The sequence below is a fragment of the Castor canadensis genome, chromosome 7, assembly GCF_047511655.1.
Source record: "Castor canadensis chromosome 7, mCasCan1.hap1v2, whole genome shotgun sequence".
Classification (NCBI taxonomy): Eukaryota; Metazoa; Chordata; class Mammalia; order Rodentia; family Castoridae; genus Castor; species Castor canadensis.
The window spans coordinates 98,406,918-98,423,641 of record NC_133392.1 but is presented as its reverse complement, the minus strand read 5'-3'; the positions used below and the strand labels follow the sequence as shown (position 1 = coordinate 98,423,641).

General features: G+C 39.8%; 1 protein-coding gene across 1 annotated transcript in view; it reads left to right on the top strand.

The window, feature by feature from the left end:
• St6galnac5 (ST6 N-acetylgalactosaminide alpha-2,6-sialyltransferase 5) overlaps positions 1–16,724 on the top strand; it is a 200,161-nt gene that overhangs the window by 181,961 nt on the left and 1,476 nt on the right. The window lies entirely within an intron of this gene.

Here is a 16,724-nt window from a genome sequence, read left to right as displayed (position 1 = left end):
TACTCCTGGCTATAGGAGAAGTCAAGGCAGCAGAGGATGTGGAGGTAAGTGAGCTGCGAAGGGGCCCTGACAAGAGATGACAGTCACCACCATCTTGAGCATGTGGACACTCCACGATTCCCCTCTCTCACTTCCTCCTTCCTCTTCTGGATACTTATTCAATATCAGATGCTATCAATTTTATTTGTTAAATTATAAGTGTTAAAAGACATTGCTTTAAACTGAGAAGTATGTTTGTGAATGTATAGATTCTAGATCACCTCACATTTTTGAAATTTTTATTATAATCATAAAATGTTATTTTATAAAATATTAAGAAAGGCACTGTAACAGGACCAGTTTCAACAGGGATGTTATGAAAATCTACTACAGGTCATGTCCACTACTCTTGAGAGAAGGTTTCTGCTCACTACATATATCACCTCCGGGATCAGCAGTTTTAGTTCCATACCGGGCAAATGGTTCTTTACTTTCAAAACCAAACAGAAATTCCATGAGATTGAATCAAAGTTTTCACAGTTTTATTTTGTTTGCTGAATATCTACTGCTTTCTGCATATCATGTGTGAAATACATACTATTTCACCATAATGCCATTGTCCCACTTTGCAAATAAGTAAACTGAGACTAAAAGAAGTTGTGTATCTATCTCCCCCAACCCTGCCCTGCCCAGGGCGATGGTGACACAGGCACACACACACAGTGTGCCACATTGATGGATTTTGCTAGGTACTTTGCATCAATAAATACATTTAAATGTTATAATGACCCCATATTCTTTGAGCATTCCCCTTTTGCAGATATAAACATTGAGGCGCAACACACCTTAGTAACTTCCCAAAGTCATGCCACTATTGCTTGGGAAGGCAGAGTAGAACCCAGAGAGTCTATCTCCAGAGTCTCTGTCCTTTGTCACTATGTACTTTTTTTGTCAGAAATTTAACCCTATAACTAACAATTTCTATTAGAATATTCAGCATGCAATGTTTGATACACATCAAATAACATGTACAAATACCCCAAGTATTAAAACATTGCCACTATCCCTGAACCTATGTGTGTTCCTTCTATTGTCTTGGATTTTTTGTTTACCATTATCTTGCTTTCTGAATGGTTTTATCACATGCTGATACATCCAAAGATACTATGTTGTTTAGTTTTACATATTTAGGAACATTTTAAAGAATGCTGCATACATTTGTAAATAGTCTTCTAAAACTTGCTTGTTTCAAGATGTTTTCATTTTCTTTTTTTATGTGACTATTTTCACTAATATAAACTGCAATAGCATGACTACACCATAATTTATTTTTATCCATTCTTCTCTCAGTGGCCATTTGGACATTCTATATGTAACTAATATGTACAATGCTTTTATGAATATTCATAGAAAGTTCTTCTGGTACATCTGTGGCAAGAATTTTTCAGAGTATATTCATAGGAATAAAACAGTAAAATTATTTTCATATATGCATAACATTACCAAATTGTTTTCTAAAGTGGTTGAACTCTATAGTTCCAGAAGGAGTTGCCCATATCCTTGCCAACACTTAGTATTTCCAGGCCATAAGTTTTTACCTAGCTGGTGGATATAAATTACATTTCACTGTGATCTTAACTTATATTCCCTGAGGGTTAGCATTTTGCTATGTTTATTCTCCATTAGCTACCTCACCTATGAAATGGTTATTTGTGTCCACTTTTCTTCTGGACTACTTTATTCCTTTTTTCTATAAAAGAATTCTTACTATATTTTATGTCTTACATACTACTTTTTGTTGATTATATGTGTTCCAAATACCTTCTTTTAACTTGTGACTTTTCTTTTTCTCTGAGTGCCTTCTAATGAACAGCAATTTTAAATTTCAATGCAGTCATGTTTTCTACCTTTAAGTTAGAGCTCCATATTCCTCATTTTAATAAATCTCCCACAACTCCTGATTAGTATTTTCCTATACTTTATTCTAAAAATTTCAGAGTTTGTCTTTCACCTGGTGGTTAAGTATTTATTTTTTACATGATGTGGGGTCACTTTTTTTATATAGACACCAACTGTCTCATCAACATTTCCTTCCTAAAGAACTCATTCTCTCCCAGTGATACATGCAGGTTTTATTACATGCAGGGATTTTTATACATACAGGGATTTATCTTTTCTCTATATATTCTGTTCAATACTCATCAAATTTTCTATCCCCATACTAATACCACCCAGTCTTAATTACTATAGCTTTATAATAAGTCTTGGCATTTTGTAGGCCCATTTTTTTCTTCATCTTGTTCTTCTGCTTGAGAAATAGTCTCCTTATTCTTTTTTAAGTCACTAAGTTTTTACTGACGTGCAATTTTCATTCAGTAAGTACACAGACTGATGAAATTTGATATATCTAATCCCTGTTACCACAACCAAAATCAAAATGTACTACACCTCCAGTACTGAAGAAGTCTCACACATGCTCTCTCCAGTCAATCTCCCCATCAACTATAACCACCTCATCAGCTTGATTTGTTGGCCTATTTTAAAATTTTATAATTTTGTATAAATGTAATCCTATGATATATGGGATTAAATTTGTAAGATTTACTCCTGGGGCTGGAGTGTAAAACAGTGCTTGCCTAGCATGTGCAAAGTCCTGGTTCAATTCCCAGTAAAATACACACACACACACACACACACACACACACACACACACACTCATATGGATTTATCCCTTCAGATGAGTACAGCAATAGTTCTTTTTTCATTGCTGTATAGTATTATACTGCATTAGAATTACTAACTTTAATGGTGATGGTCTTTGGGGTTGCTTCCACTTTTGGAGTCACTATAAATACAGTTGCTAGGAACATTCTTATACATATACTATGGAGGACTATGAGTCCCATTTGAGCCACTATAACAAGGTATCATGGACCAGGTGACTTACAGACACTGTCAGTTTGTCTTACAGTTCTGGTGGTAGGATGTCCAAGATCAGGGTGCTAGCATGGTTAGGTTCTGTTGAGGGCCTTCTTTTGCATTGCAGATTGCTGTCTTCTCCTCTTCTCCTCAGATGGAAAGACAGCAAGAGAGCTCTTGCGGGTGTCTTTTAAAAGACCCCTAGTTTCATTCATTAGTGCTCCATCCCATGACCTAATTACCTTCCAAAGCCCCTACCTTCAAATCCCATGAAAGTTAGCATCCCAGCATATGAATTTTGGGGGGTACACAAATACTCAGCCCATGCTTGTTGACATAATACTCATTTTTGCTGGATATGTGGCAAAGAGTTAGAATTGCTGAGTCCTAGGATACACCTGTTCTAGGTCTTAGAGGATATTGCCAAACAATTTTCCAAAATAGTTGCAACAATCTACACTCCCACTAGCAATAAATGAGAGCTCAATTACTTTATATTCTTGCCAACATTTGTCAGTCTTTACAAATTTAATTCTTTTGAGACTTGTATAGTGATATCTCATTGCGACTTTAGATTCTTATCGTTTTGGTAAATAATGATGTTGAGCAGCTTTTCATATGCTTATTGACCATTTGCACATCTTTTGTTATTTTTTTCTTTATGGTGTGACATTCCCTTTGGCGATACAGAGGTTTGAACTTAGGGCCTTGCACTTGATAGGCAGGCACTCTCCTCTCCAGCCCCCACATCTTTTATGACATACCTATTAAAAGTTTTCTCTAATCTTTTTATTGTTTGAAATGTTTCTTTCCTATTTATAGAAATTCTTTGCATAGTATTGATTCAATCTTTTGCTTGATGTATTTCGGTGTATGGCTTGCCTTTTCATAGACTTATTGTTAATTGGACTATATTAAAATTAAGAAATTTTAGTCATCAAACTATGTCATTATTTTATGTATGATATAATTTGTGTCCTATTTCAGAACTCTCCTTAATTCAAGATCCTCAAGGTAATTTCTTATGGTTTCTTCTAGAGTGGATTCATCCATCTCAAGTAGATTTTGAGGTATGATGTGAAATCAGGATCAAGGTTCTTCATTTTTTCCCTTAAGGTACTCCAATTGACACACAGCATTTATTGTAAATGCCACCCTTTCTCCACTGAGTGGTGATGCTTTGGCCATAAATCAGGCTTACCATGGTGTGTTGGTTCATTTATTAACTCTGAATTCTGTCCCATTTTTATCCTTTCACATTATCACATAATTATTACACTGCATGGGTCATGACATCTAGAAGTAGAAGGTATCCATCTTATTCATCCCTTTCAATATTTTCTGATTTCTTTCTAGTTTTTGTAGGGAAACAATATCAGATTTGCATGCCTGAACCTATGTTTATTTTGTCTTCATTTTTCTGGGTACACGATTCTATGTTAATAGTTATTTTCTTTCACCTATTTCTAAGATATTGGTCAACTAGCTCTTGATTTCTGTTACTGTTGAAGTCTTCTGCCATTCACTTTACAATTGTGCTCTACAGTCTTTGATTACAACATTATGTCCATCTTTGGAGTTTTGAGGTTTCCTACAATATGTGGAGATGAGGATAATCTTCATTCTGCTTAGGTATATAGGTCACTTCCTATATATGTAGATTGATATCTTGTGTCAATTCTGGAAAACTGAAACAATATCACTTCAGCTATTGCCCCTCATATATTATCTCTGTTCTCCTTTCTGGAACTCAGGTTAAATACATATTAGATCTTCTAATTTATCCCCATGTTCTTAAAGATTCTCTCATGTTTCTCAATCCCCCTATCTTTCTGTGCCACATCCTAGGCAATTTCTTCATCTTCCCAATTCATCTGGTCTAATTGTAACTTAATTCAACTTAACCCTAACCATCCCGACCAGTTTAAAGCAGTGTTATTTGGCCCAACCATATATATTGATAAATACACTTAAAAAAAAACAAAAAACCCTTGCTTTGTCCTTATTACATATTATTGATGTAATGCATATAAAATCACAAAATACCCAAAAAATATGCCAATGTGAGGGAGATTTAATAGAAATAACAAAACATTTTAGAAATTTGAATTATGTATTAGTTATGGAATATAAAATAACTACATATAGAATACTAAAAAGTAATGTAATGGATTTTTTTTTTTGGTTGTAGTATGAATTGGACCCAGGGCATCATGCTTGCTAGGCAAGTGCTCTACTTCTGAGCTATGTCCCCAGCCCCCTTAGATGGATTTTAAAATAAGCCAATTGTCATAGGATCAACTAAAATTCCCAATAGCAACTTACTCAGTTTGGGATTCTATAACAAATCACTATAGACTGAATAGCTTAAGCAAGAAGGCTTTACATTACTTCTCCCCACTTCTGCAGACTGTGAAGTCCAAGATCACTGTGCTAAGACATGTCTGGTGAGGGATGGCTTCCTAGTTTAGGGACAGTCATCTTCATTAAATCCTCACACAGTAAGAAGTAGAAAGATAGAAAGATCCTGTTTCTTCTCCCTTAAAAAAAAAGGGTATAAATCCCATTTGTTAGGGGTCTCATCTCATGACCTAATTCCCTCTCAAAGGCCTCACCTTTTAATACCATCACATTGGGTAATAGACTCCAATATAGGAATGGGGGGAGAGCACAAATGCTGAGTCGCTAGCAGCATCCTCATGTAGTCCTATGTACCAAACTATGTCAACCTCAAGAGATAAAACAGCCCAAATGAAGGCCATAACATTTACTTATGCTAAATTTATCATATTGGTCTCACCTGTCAAAGTAATGTTGATTCTGTCACCTCTGACACATCTAATCCCTTGTTGTTTGTGACAGTGGACAGTTGATCTGCATACTACTAGGAGTTGTTGTTCCCTGCCAAGTCTTCCCCTAGACAACAGAAAGCTGCTAGTTTGGCTGAGACTAATCCATGTGGCATTTGTTAACTTGATCCAGAGCATAGCTCACCACTTTTTGCAAGGATGCCCTGGAAGACTTTAGCAAACATGAGGCTGAATACAAACATTTGCTGTCCATATTATCACCCTGCCTGTCAGCTTATAAGGGAAATTATAGTAGCACCTGGAAAGAGCTGCACTGCTTCTCTCAAGTTCTTACTTCACTGTGGAATTCTCAAAGCTCTTTTTGGTGACTGTTGGTTTATTTATGGCATTGCCCTCCCCTCAGGATCCTGCTATAGTTTTTCAGCTTCCTCTTTTGCCCTTGTCACAACCATGACTTTGCACTGCATAGGCCCCCACGTCTGCCTCCTTTCTTCCTTGGATTTCAGGAGACAGACGAGTATCTTTTAAAAGCTGACATTTAACAAGGGATAATATGAGACAAAATGTTGATTTGTTTTCTGCCTTGCCTTTTCACTGCTAGAACTTGTTGTTCTTTTGGTATTACTCAGGTGTGGGGTTGATGGTCCATCAGCTCATAGGTCCTCTGTGAGACAAGAGCTATCCTTTCACACCAAGCAAGAGGTCTTGAAAGAGAGGCACTGTCAGTCGGGCTCACTCCCAGGGCAAAAGAAAACCATAGGCATTCCACCAGCAAAAGATGTGCATCTACAATGTGCCAAATTGGGCCCTTTGTCCTCAGAAATCTTTGGATTTCTTTTTTCTTTTTCTTTTCTTTCCTTTCTTTTTTTCTTTTTTTCGAGACAGTGTCTCACTATGTAGCGCATGCTGGCCTCAAGCTTGGAATCCTTCTGCCTCAACCTCCTGAGTTCTGGGATTACAGGCCTGTGACACCAGGCCCAGGCAGAAGAAGTCTTTGGGTTTCTGCCAAGCATTTTTCAGCATGGACAGTATTGTTAACAGCTACAGGTTTCACTGAGGAGGCGGACCACAGCTAAACATGCATAGACAGCAACTTTTTCTTCTGGTAAGAACGTTGTAAAGAAAGACATCAAGCTGGATGCCAGTGGCTCATGCCTATAATTCTAGCTACTCAGGAGGTAAAGATCAGGAAGATCGCAGTTCAAAGCCAGTCCAGGCAAACAGTTCACAAGACCCTATCTTGAAAAAAATCCGTCACACACAAAAAAAAAAGGCTGGTGGAGTGCTCAAGGTATAGGCCCTGAGTTCAAACCCCAGCACCACAAGGAAAAGAAAGACATCAAAACTACATTAAGTATCAATGTTTCAATTTCTACAAGATGAGCCCTTACTCCCAACATAACTGTAAGCAGCAAGTGGCTCAAATGTAGAAATAAACAGATCTCGTTTGCCTTGTTTTAGTGAAAATAAACCTACATCCTTATTTGCAGATGTCTTTTACCACAGATGAGTGGTCATTCATGCCAATTGTGTGAGTGTGGATGTGTGAGTGCCTGCAGGTGTGTGTACGTGTACGTATGTGCAGTTTATTCTGTCTCTCCAAATGGGCTTCCTCATTAAGCAGGTATCAAAGCTGTTGAGCTGATGATTCTTTTACATCCAATGAAGAATGACACAAACAAGGGCACAAATGGAGCCTTACTTCTCTGAGTTGATTCCACTCCAAAACCAGTCACTGCCAGCAGAAAGCAGGGTAGTCACTGTATTCTTTAATTGAGCCAGCACCTCTCATAAGGCCCATCTTCTACTCCTTCTCAGCTGTGTTCCCTCCAATGATTCCTGAAAACTAGGGTTCCTCCTATTGTTTCTATGGCTCTCCATTGAAATATGTGAAAAGCTCACATGAACTATGAATCTATATACTGACTTTTACTAAATGACTCAGTCCCAGTATGGGCAGAGATAGAGCCAACTGCCTGAATCCAAGAGCTCTGAGAGTCCTCCAAAACAAATGCCTATGTATTTCTGTAGACATCCACAAGGTCAAAGTTGCTATGCCACTCTCCATGCTCAGACATCCATCTTCCAGATACATACCTTCCAGTGACTTTTGTTCCTCCTGACCACCTTTTTTAGCTACTGTCTTTAAAGACTCAGTAATGCAGTGTTGCCTCTGAGGAAGCATTCCAGGGGATCTCTACTTCCACCGCACACTCCACAGATGTCAATAGCCATACTTATTGAAAGTTTCATGTCCCACACTAGACCAAAGTGTCCTTGGGTTCAGGTCTAGCTGAGGTTCAGCTCCCTATCTCCAGCACCTGTCACAGGGCTTGGATCCAAGTGTTTGGGATAAAGAGGGAGAACAGAAAGGAGAAATACATCACTTAAAGAAGTTTCTGTCCACCCACATCTAGTAGTGCACATGTAAAGGCTAACACAACATGGTTGGAACTGAGTTCCTATAGGTCCTGAGATTCTAACCAGAAGGCTCTAGGGAGGTTTTAGGAGCCCATGTGGTGTGTTTGAAATGTTTTCGTGCCATCTCATTTGCTGCAAAGTAATTTAATCATTTGATGGGAAAGACTTGTGTAATGAGTTACATAACCATAAGTTTGTTTTCCCAACAGGTGGTTTCTTCCTTTTTGAAAAGTAAAGCTTTAGGGAATTGTTTAATCTTTGTTTGAAGCCAATTAAATATTAAAGGCCCCCTCTCTCTCTTTAGCATAAGTCAACAGAATGGAAAATTTTCTGAAGTAAGAAGCAAGGATTTTTCTAACCAAGTCCACTCCTATTTCCACACACATTGCTACTCTGTCATTTAACTCTTGCTGGACCAACATGATCTTCTAGGATTGCTTTCTGCCCCCAGTACAAAGTCAGCCTCCTAACATGTCCATTTTCTACCCAAAATTCCCCTGAATTTTGACTAGCTGCTAGATTTAGTCCTCATTCTATAGCCTGGACTTCAGAACTCCTGGTCTGCCTTATCAGCCCTCATCTCATTCTTCACTGCTCAGAAGTGTGTCCTGGTGACACCGGTGGCTACAGTCTCACTCGTGCTGCTTCTCTCCCATGACTCCACTTATTGACAAACCTTTCCCACAACTCTCCCCATCTCCACACTGCTTTTGAGGCTCAACAGAGTAAACACTTGTCATTGGCAGACCAGTGTCTACTTTCCTACCTTCCAGGTCACAGTTCCCCATATTTTCTTTAGAAAACAAATGACTCCAGTGTTAACCAAGTGGTTTGGGGGCATTCACTCTACACAAAACTCCAGAAGTCATCTCCAACTGGCTTAACCCCATGGGTGTATCATCTCCCCAGATGCAACAAGTAGCCCAGGGACAGAAGCATGACCCTAGGCAGGGAAGCTCATCATACTTTAGGGCTTGGGAGTGCTGGAACCATATGTGCTATGATAAGGGTGCTACCTTGACACTACAGCCATCTTAGAGGAAGCAGAGCTAAGAGATGGATCTTAGCACATTATTGAGTCCTGGATCAAGTTGAGCCTGAAGACAAATCTCTCCTGAACATTCAGTTATATCAATAAATTCTACTTTATTTAAATTTAATAATATTTGTTCTGGGTTTGCTGTCAATTTCAAAAAAATTGTGACAAATAGATGCTCTCAATTGAATGACATCTTCTAGAAACTTGGTTGGAACTCTCTTCACCAGGGTCCTGGCTCCTGGTCCCCTATTGCAAGCACCTTAGAGATAAAAGCTGGGTTATTCACATAGAAGGCATTTATAACTCATGAATGTTGGAGTTACTGGGATGCAATGTGCAGATTAGCACAGCAAAGAAAGCAGTAAGAGGTATTGTTAGTACAAAGGTGTTTGTGATCATTCTTCCTCCCTGTTGGGCACTTTCCTTGCCTGTGGTTCTCCGAGCTCACATTGAGTCTGGTAGGATGCAAATAGAAGCCATAAACAGAACTATAATACAGCATAGTAGAAAATTAAAATGGATACTGTATGAAAAGTCAGCACTGTTTTGTAAAATTTCCTTTTCATTATATAGATGCATACACATATATGTGCATTGGGACACAATGTAAAATGTATTTCTTAGTGTGGGTGAAAGCAAAATGGTTTTAGACAGCATTGATCTACCTCCCATCTGAGACAGCTCTATGATACAAAGTACAGAGGAAGACAAAATAACAAAGTACATGCTATTAAAGAGGATTTTATTTTACTAAAATGTCTTTTTCAGTCATAGAGATAGGTACTGAGTCACAATATGAAATGTGTTTCTTATTGAAGGTGGTAGGCCAGATAGTTTGAAAACCCCTGACTTTCTATCTAGGGCCCAAAATACCACAAAACAGTATTATTGTCTGAAATGCAGCCAGCAGGTTGAGGGGAGGGAAAGAGGGTCCATAACAACTTCAGCGCTGGGAGCTACATACACAGGCATTAAATATGAAGTGCTTTCCCTGGGCCTCCTAGCAGTGAAGTACTTGCCCACGGGACTCAGAGAGCCAAGGCAGATGACAGGGCCATGTCATTCCAGCCCATTTCCAGGTCCAACTCCTCAAGGCAAGAAACTAAAACCCACACAGTCCGGGAGACAGGAGCCTTTGCAGAAAGAGGAACTAAAGAAGCAAAACATTTTGAACTGCTTGCTACCTTTGGCTTTGGTCTAAAGGAACCCTGAGGGGTACTTCCCAAAGGACTTGACCTTGAGAATAAAAGGTATAGAGACAATCTAATAGAATTTGTGGCTACTTTAGAATCTGGAAAATAATAGTAACAAAAGCCAGAGGTGTCTTTACAAAGCAGGTGATTTGCTTTTTAGAAAAATGTTTGTTCTCGTGTTTTAAATTGTTCATGTCTTGTCTTCCGTATTTATTTTTAGCTTGCTTTGTTCTCTAATGTTTAGCACTTAGAGAATGTTATATCCCTTTGACTAGTCTTAACATATTCTAAATCTGTCTTTAAAATGTTTCAGCTACCTGCTTACTCTTTATATTTCATTTAATTTCCCCCCTATTGTTTTTCACTTTAAAAGATTTTTGTTTCCTTTTTCACTGTAGCTTTTTTCACAACTGTATCTTTGAAATTCTAAGCTGATTTTAACATCTGGATTTTTAATTCCTTTGTCACATTCTTCCCTGGTTATACCCTTTAATTTCTGAACTTCTGGTTTTGTTTTTCAATCTTTTGAAAGTGTTTTAAGTTCTTTTCAGTTGTTTTCTCTTATTTTAGCATCATTTTTCTCTCCTAGTTTTTTTTTTGGTGGGGGGAGGGAGGTGAGGAAGACTAGGATTTGAGCTCAGGGCATCATGCCTGCAAAGCAAGCGCTCTAACACTTGAGCCACTCCTCCACTCCATTTTGGAGATGGAGTCTGGCAAACTATTTGCCCAGGTTGGCCTTGAACCATGATCTTCCTGATCTCAGCCTCCAAGAATTACAGGCATGAGCCACCAGTGCTTTGACTACTCCTCTGGGTTTTATTGGTTTTAAAGTACATTTTCCTATTTGTAATTTTAATTACTCTGCTCCTGCTGGTGTGCATTTATCAGACTGGAAAGCAACAGAATTGCAAAGCTCGGGTTCTTACCCTCTATTCTATGCAGCTAACCTAACATTTTTGTAGCTCACTCAACAATTTCCCACACCAACCTGCCCTTGACCCATTTCTCTTTTGATCTATCTCCCTTCTTGGAAGGGATACAATAGGATTCTCCTGCTGCCTGAATCTTTCCATTTCCTTGATTCCTAGAGAGAAGGGAGGCAGTGCCTAGAGTCACAAGGATCCCCAGTTTTGAAAGCACTGTGAGCCCTAGCTGGGTGACTTTCCACATATATGACAGGTCTTAGCATTGCCTTGGCTAGCTCAGTCACCATCATTTTCTCCAATGCAGTGCTCTTTTTATGATGCTTTCAGAATTCAGGAGAGTTGGTGAAGAATCTTCTCTTTTGGTAGGAACAAGGCTTTCCAAGAATCTCACCACTTAATGCCATCTAGATTCTATGGCAATGTGCATCAGTCACAGTCCAATTACCAAACCAAAAAATCACCCAGTATTTGAACATGGGATCCTTAGAGGAAGGGGGACCCTGATGGTGAGAGATAAAGAGAACTCAAAAACACAGATGGAAGGCAGGCATTAGGAGCAGCCCCCATCCTGAGGACACTGCCCCCTTTCAGAACTAAGATCCTGATGTGATTGGAGAGACCATGATCTGGCTCAATGGATGGCAAAGAAGTTCAGTAAGGTGTCATGCCAGGGGAACTTTCTGGAAAGCTACTTTCTGGGGTACTAAGGACAGCTATCCTCAGATGGGAGCTGTGTCTCAGAACTCACTGAAAGATGTTCTGGGGAAAGGCTTTCACAGCAATGTGCCCCCATTTACCTTCACTGAAAAGCCGCTGGAGCCAGGTTCCCTGAGGTAGGCAGATGCTTGGCTAGTAGCTCTATAAAAGGCAGTGCACAGAAAGGTGCTCTGTGCTGCCAGTCACTGGGCACTGAAGAAACCACATACTCGTGCATACACACACTCTACAAGAAGAGGCCACCCAAAGCAAAAAGAATAGCTCCTTCCTCCTGCAATGTTCCTCCAGCTTTCTATACTGACAAAGCTTAACTCCACATTCACTGTAAAGGAGAAATTCTTGGCCAGGTCTGATAGTTCACACTTGTGCTGTAAAATGAGTTCCTGGATCAGACTCAGTGCTGAGCACAATGTTCTGATGGTGAGCATGGTTTCTGTGAGTCTACAGGTAATGCTCATGCGAGGTTTAAATCAGAGAGTGCAAGTCCATACCCACAACACTCCAGTGAGGACCAATTTCTGCCCATTCCGTGATACAATGGCGACATGGCTGATGGCCCAATTGGAGAACACAGGCAGCAACCACCTGGTGGCTGAGTTTCAGTGTAGGTCTCTGTGACCGGCAGATAGGCGTTGAGCAGCCATGTATCAACCAGGCTAGTGTTGGCAAGTCTCTGCGGCAGGGGATGCCCTGGGGTGGGCATTACATGAGACCCAATCCTGCAAACTCTGTGATCACTCAGAGAGGAGTTGGAATAGAAAACAGAAAAAAAAAAAAGAAGGAAGATCTGGGAAATGAGAGAAAAGATGGTAGGCTCAGTTTGGGGTATGTTGAGTTGAGATTTCTAGGGCCTTTCAGCTAGAGAGGGGGAGCTTTTCAGATAGAAAGGCATTCAGGAGAGATACTTGGAGACAGAAATTTAGCTGCCAACAATGTAGAGGTAACACTAGAGATGCAGATGGGGGTGTGCAGTTTGAAACATCTGGGAAGGAACTCTGCAGAACACCTGTGTATGTGCGGGGGTTGGAGGGCTGCTAAGAGAAGCACTCAAGAGGCTGAAAAGGAGCAGTTCAGGACAGAAACATGGGGAAGGGGGCAGTCATAAGGCAGGCAGAAGCAGTGCTAAAACTGGTATTTATTAAGGAGAGATGATAAAGAATTATAAGGATGTAGGGAGAGACATTTCCATTGGATTTGGTAATGAGGTCACTAACACCAATGAAGAGAACAGCTTCAGATAAGAGGTGGGAGCAGAAGCCAGATGACAAAGGGTTCACAGTGAGGGCAACACAGGAAAGCCAAATCAGCAAGTGGAACCCACTCATTCAGAATAGCTGCATAACAAGTAGACAAGAGATCTGTGAAGCATTTAGAAAAGAACATATGATTTTGAGAAAAATGTTTAAGATGAGGATGATTGAACATTTTATAAAATGTAAGGAAAGCTTTCTAACTCAAAAACAAATGGAAGGAAGAGATGAGGGATGATATCAGCAAGATCCCAAAAGAAGGGATGGGATACTCAAAGTGGAAGGATATCCAACTCCAACTGCAAGTCTAAAAGAATGGGGATAGGAGTGGGAAGGGAGAAAACAGAGGCAAATTTATAGGAGATAGAGAAGGAAGGTGAAGTGGTTATGTTGCCCCCACCCCATTTAATTTTCAGATTATAAAGCAAGCCTTATGATAACAGAAAGAAGGGAGCTAGAAGAAAAGGAAGACTAAAAAATGTCATTTTGAAAGAACAGTGGTAGAAAGTGGAGAGGGAGATAAATAGGAAATGTGATCTCATTGTCTTCAAATAATGACTCAACTGTTACTTCCTTCTTAGTGTATTCTCTACGATGGTAAATAAAGCATTAATAACCTACCTATGTAGCAACTAACATGGAAGTTTGTCTTTAATGTTCCTATCATCTAATTTTAAATGGCACTTTGTCAGTTTCTGCTAGGTAGTTTTCTCATGAGGGTCTTTGTAGAATCAGTTTTTGCATCCCTCAAAAGTCTCTACTACTAGAGTGGGTAAGACATTAACAGTGTTTCAGCAACTATTGCTACATAATAACTACCCTAAACTAGCAATTTTTTCCTAATTATCACCTTTTCATGGTTCTGGGAATCAACTAGGTGGGTCTCACCTGGGGGTTTTTCTCATATCTCTGGAAATTAATGTTGGCATTTGTCTGGGATCGGGGGTGGGCTGTCCTCCAGAATACACAAGCATGGCTTCTTCATATGGTTTGAACTTCCTCAGGGGATGGTGTCTGGGTTCCAAGACCCAGTGTCCTAAGAAAGAGCAAAGCAGATGCTGCATCACCTTTTATGGCCTTTTATAGTCTCTGAAACCACACAGTATTATTCTGTTACATTCTATTTAATAGAATTAAGTCACTAAGGCCAACCCACTTTTAAGGGGAGGGAAGTGTAGGCTCCATTCTTTGGTAAGAAGAATGTCAAAGAATTTGCATGTATCACATACAGTAAATGCTAATTACATGACTGTTTTAAGCATTTATTACATTTTGAAAAAGTGAAGGGAAAAAAAGAAAGAGTGGTACATGGTCTTAAAAGGTCTGAATAGAAGTCAGTAATAATGCTAACGAGTCGATTAACCCATACAATGTGCTACTCAGTGGCTGCTTTACAGTGAGTGTTGATAATCTTTTACAGTCTCTTTGTAGGAGATAAAAATTGAGTATTTAGGATAGTGTAATAGATCAGGCTTCTCCTTTCCAGTACATCAAATTGCCTGGGGATCTTGTTAAAATGCTAATTCTGACCTTGTGGGTCTGAGGTAGGGCCTGATGCCCTTTCTAGGGAGTTCCAGGGTGATGCTGTAGCAGGGCCACCCACTGAATAGCACATTGGTAGAAAGTAGTAAGGGACTGCCTGTTTCCTGTGATCCCTCCCTTCTGTAGAAGGATCCCCAACAGGTACCCCACCAGAGGTCCTTACAGTGAGCATCTTATGTGCACCTTAGGTTAATCAATTCCTCCACAAGACTTTTAGAACTGGAATTCAAGAACAGATTGCAAACCTCTGCAGCTACCAGCCATGTGAGAAAGCTGTTCCCAGGAAGGATGAAGAGAGTACACAGGGAGGACATCCAGGCAACATTATAGTCCCTGATGAGGCTCACTCCAGACTCCCTTACTGCCAAGATTATAGGGGAGATCTTAATATCTCTCCAGCAAGTTCCCCTCTTAGTTTACATTTGTTAGACTTGGGTTTTTATTTGAAACTTAAAAAGTTCTAACTAGGGTGGAGGAAAGATGTCTTCTCCTGAAAATGCAGTATCTACTATCTTGAAGTGCTGAAACACTATCCAGATGTCTGGGGTTCAAGAGTGAGGCTAGACTGAGGCAAGAAAGCTTATAGACTGAAACTATTGGATAGTGTTAAAAGAATGTGCAAAGAAACTGTTAACCAAAAACGCTGTTCAAGGCTGGGCACAGTGGTTCATATCTGTAAACCCAGCTATTTAGGGGGCAAAGATCAGGAGATCACAGTTGGAGACTAAGACAGGCAAGAAGTTAGTGAGACCATCTCCCCATCTCAACAAATAAACCACACATGGTGGTGCACACCTGAAACACCAGCTGTGTAGGAGAGGTAAATAGAATTGCAGTCCAGACGAGTCTGAGCAAAAAATGTGAGTCCCTAGTCAAAAAATAACTAAAGCAAAAGGGCAGGCTCAAGTGGTAGAGAGCCTGCCTAGCAAGTACAAAGCCCTGAGTTTAAACACCAGTACAGCAAAATAAATTAATTAAAATCATTGCTGAAAACTGAAGGGAATGGGAGTCCAGGAGCAGCAAAACAAACTCTTTAAAGAGTGATCAGGCCCTGGACTGACTGCAGGTTACACACAAGAATCCCTCTCAGCAAAGAACAAAACACTGACCTTTTGCTCTGTGCCAGACAGGCACTATGTAATGTGTTTACAGCTGTGACCTTATTTAATGACCCCTAAGACAGTGTTCTCTATTGCTGATGGTGTCCCCCAAACTCTAGCACAGAGCTGCATCTTACGCTCAGCAGAGGAAGAATGAGGGAGAATGGGGATGGATTCCCCTGGCTGACCCCATGACTGCAGACACCCCAAACAAATCTGTGAGTCCTCTAAAGTGAGACAGCAAGCTTCACATGGAGATAAGAATCACAGCACCACTTCCCCATGTTTAGAATAAACGACTTCACCTTCATCTGCATTGATTCCATTAGTCCAGGAATAAGAATATGAATTAGATTAAGACTTTCCTAGTTAAGGAGCAGGTACCTGTGTAGGCAGGGCAGGCAGCAAATGGAACAGCAACAGATGCCCTTGGGTCTGAAATGTAACAGCGAAGTAATGAGGCTGATGCCATAAAGCAAAACTAGATTCTGATCTCATTAGTTCATAGCCATAACTTGTGGTATGTTCATAAAATATTTCTTTCACTAGTTAAAACAGTATCTACTACAGATGAGCTTAATTTTGGCAAAACAAACTGAAAAAAGATTCGATGTTAATGCAACATTTGTTGTTAAGATTCCAGGAACATATGAATCAAAATTTCAAGTTATTCCCTCAATAACTGTAACTCTGCTATACAACATACATAATGGAAGAAATGTTAGCAACATATATGATAGTGAAAAACACTCTGTAAGCAGAAACAAGCTGAGTTATGCTTGTTCTGGGAGCCATCACTTTCAACTAGCCAAGATATATAAAAATTGA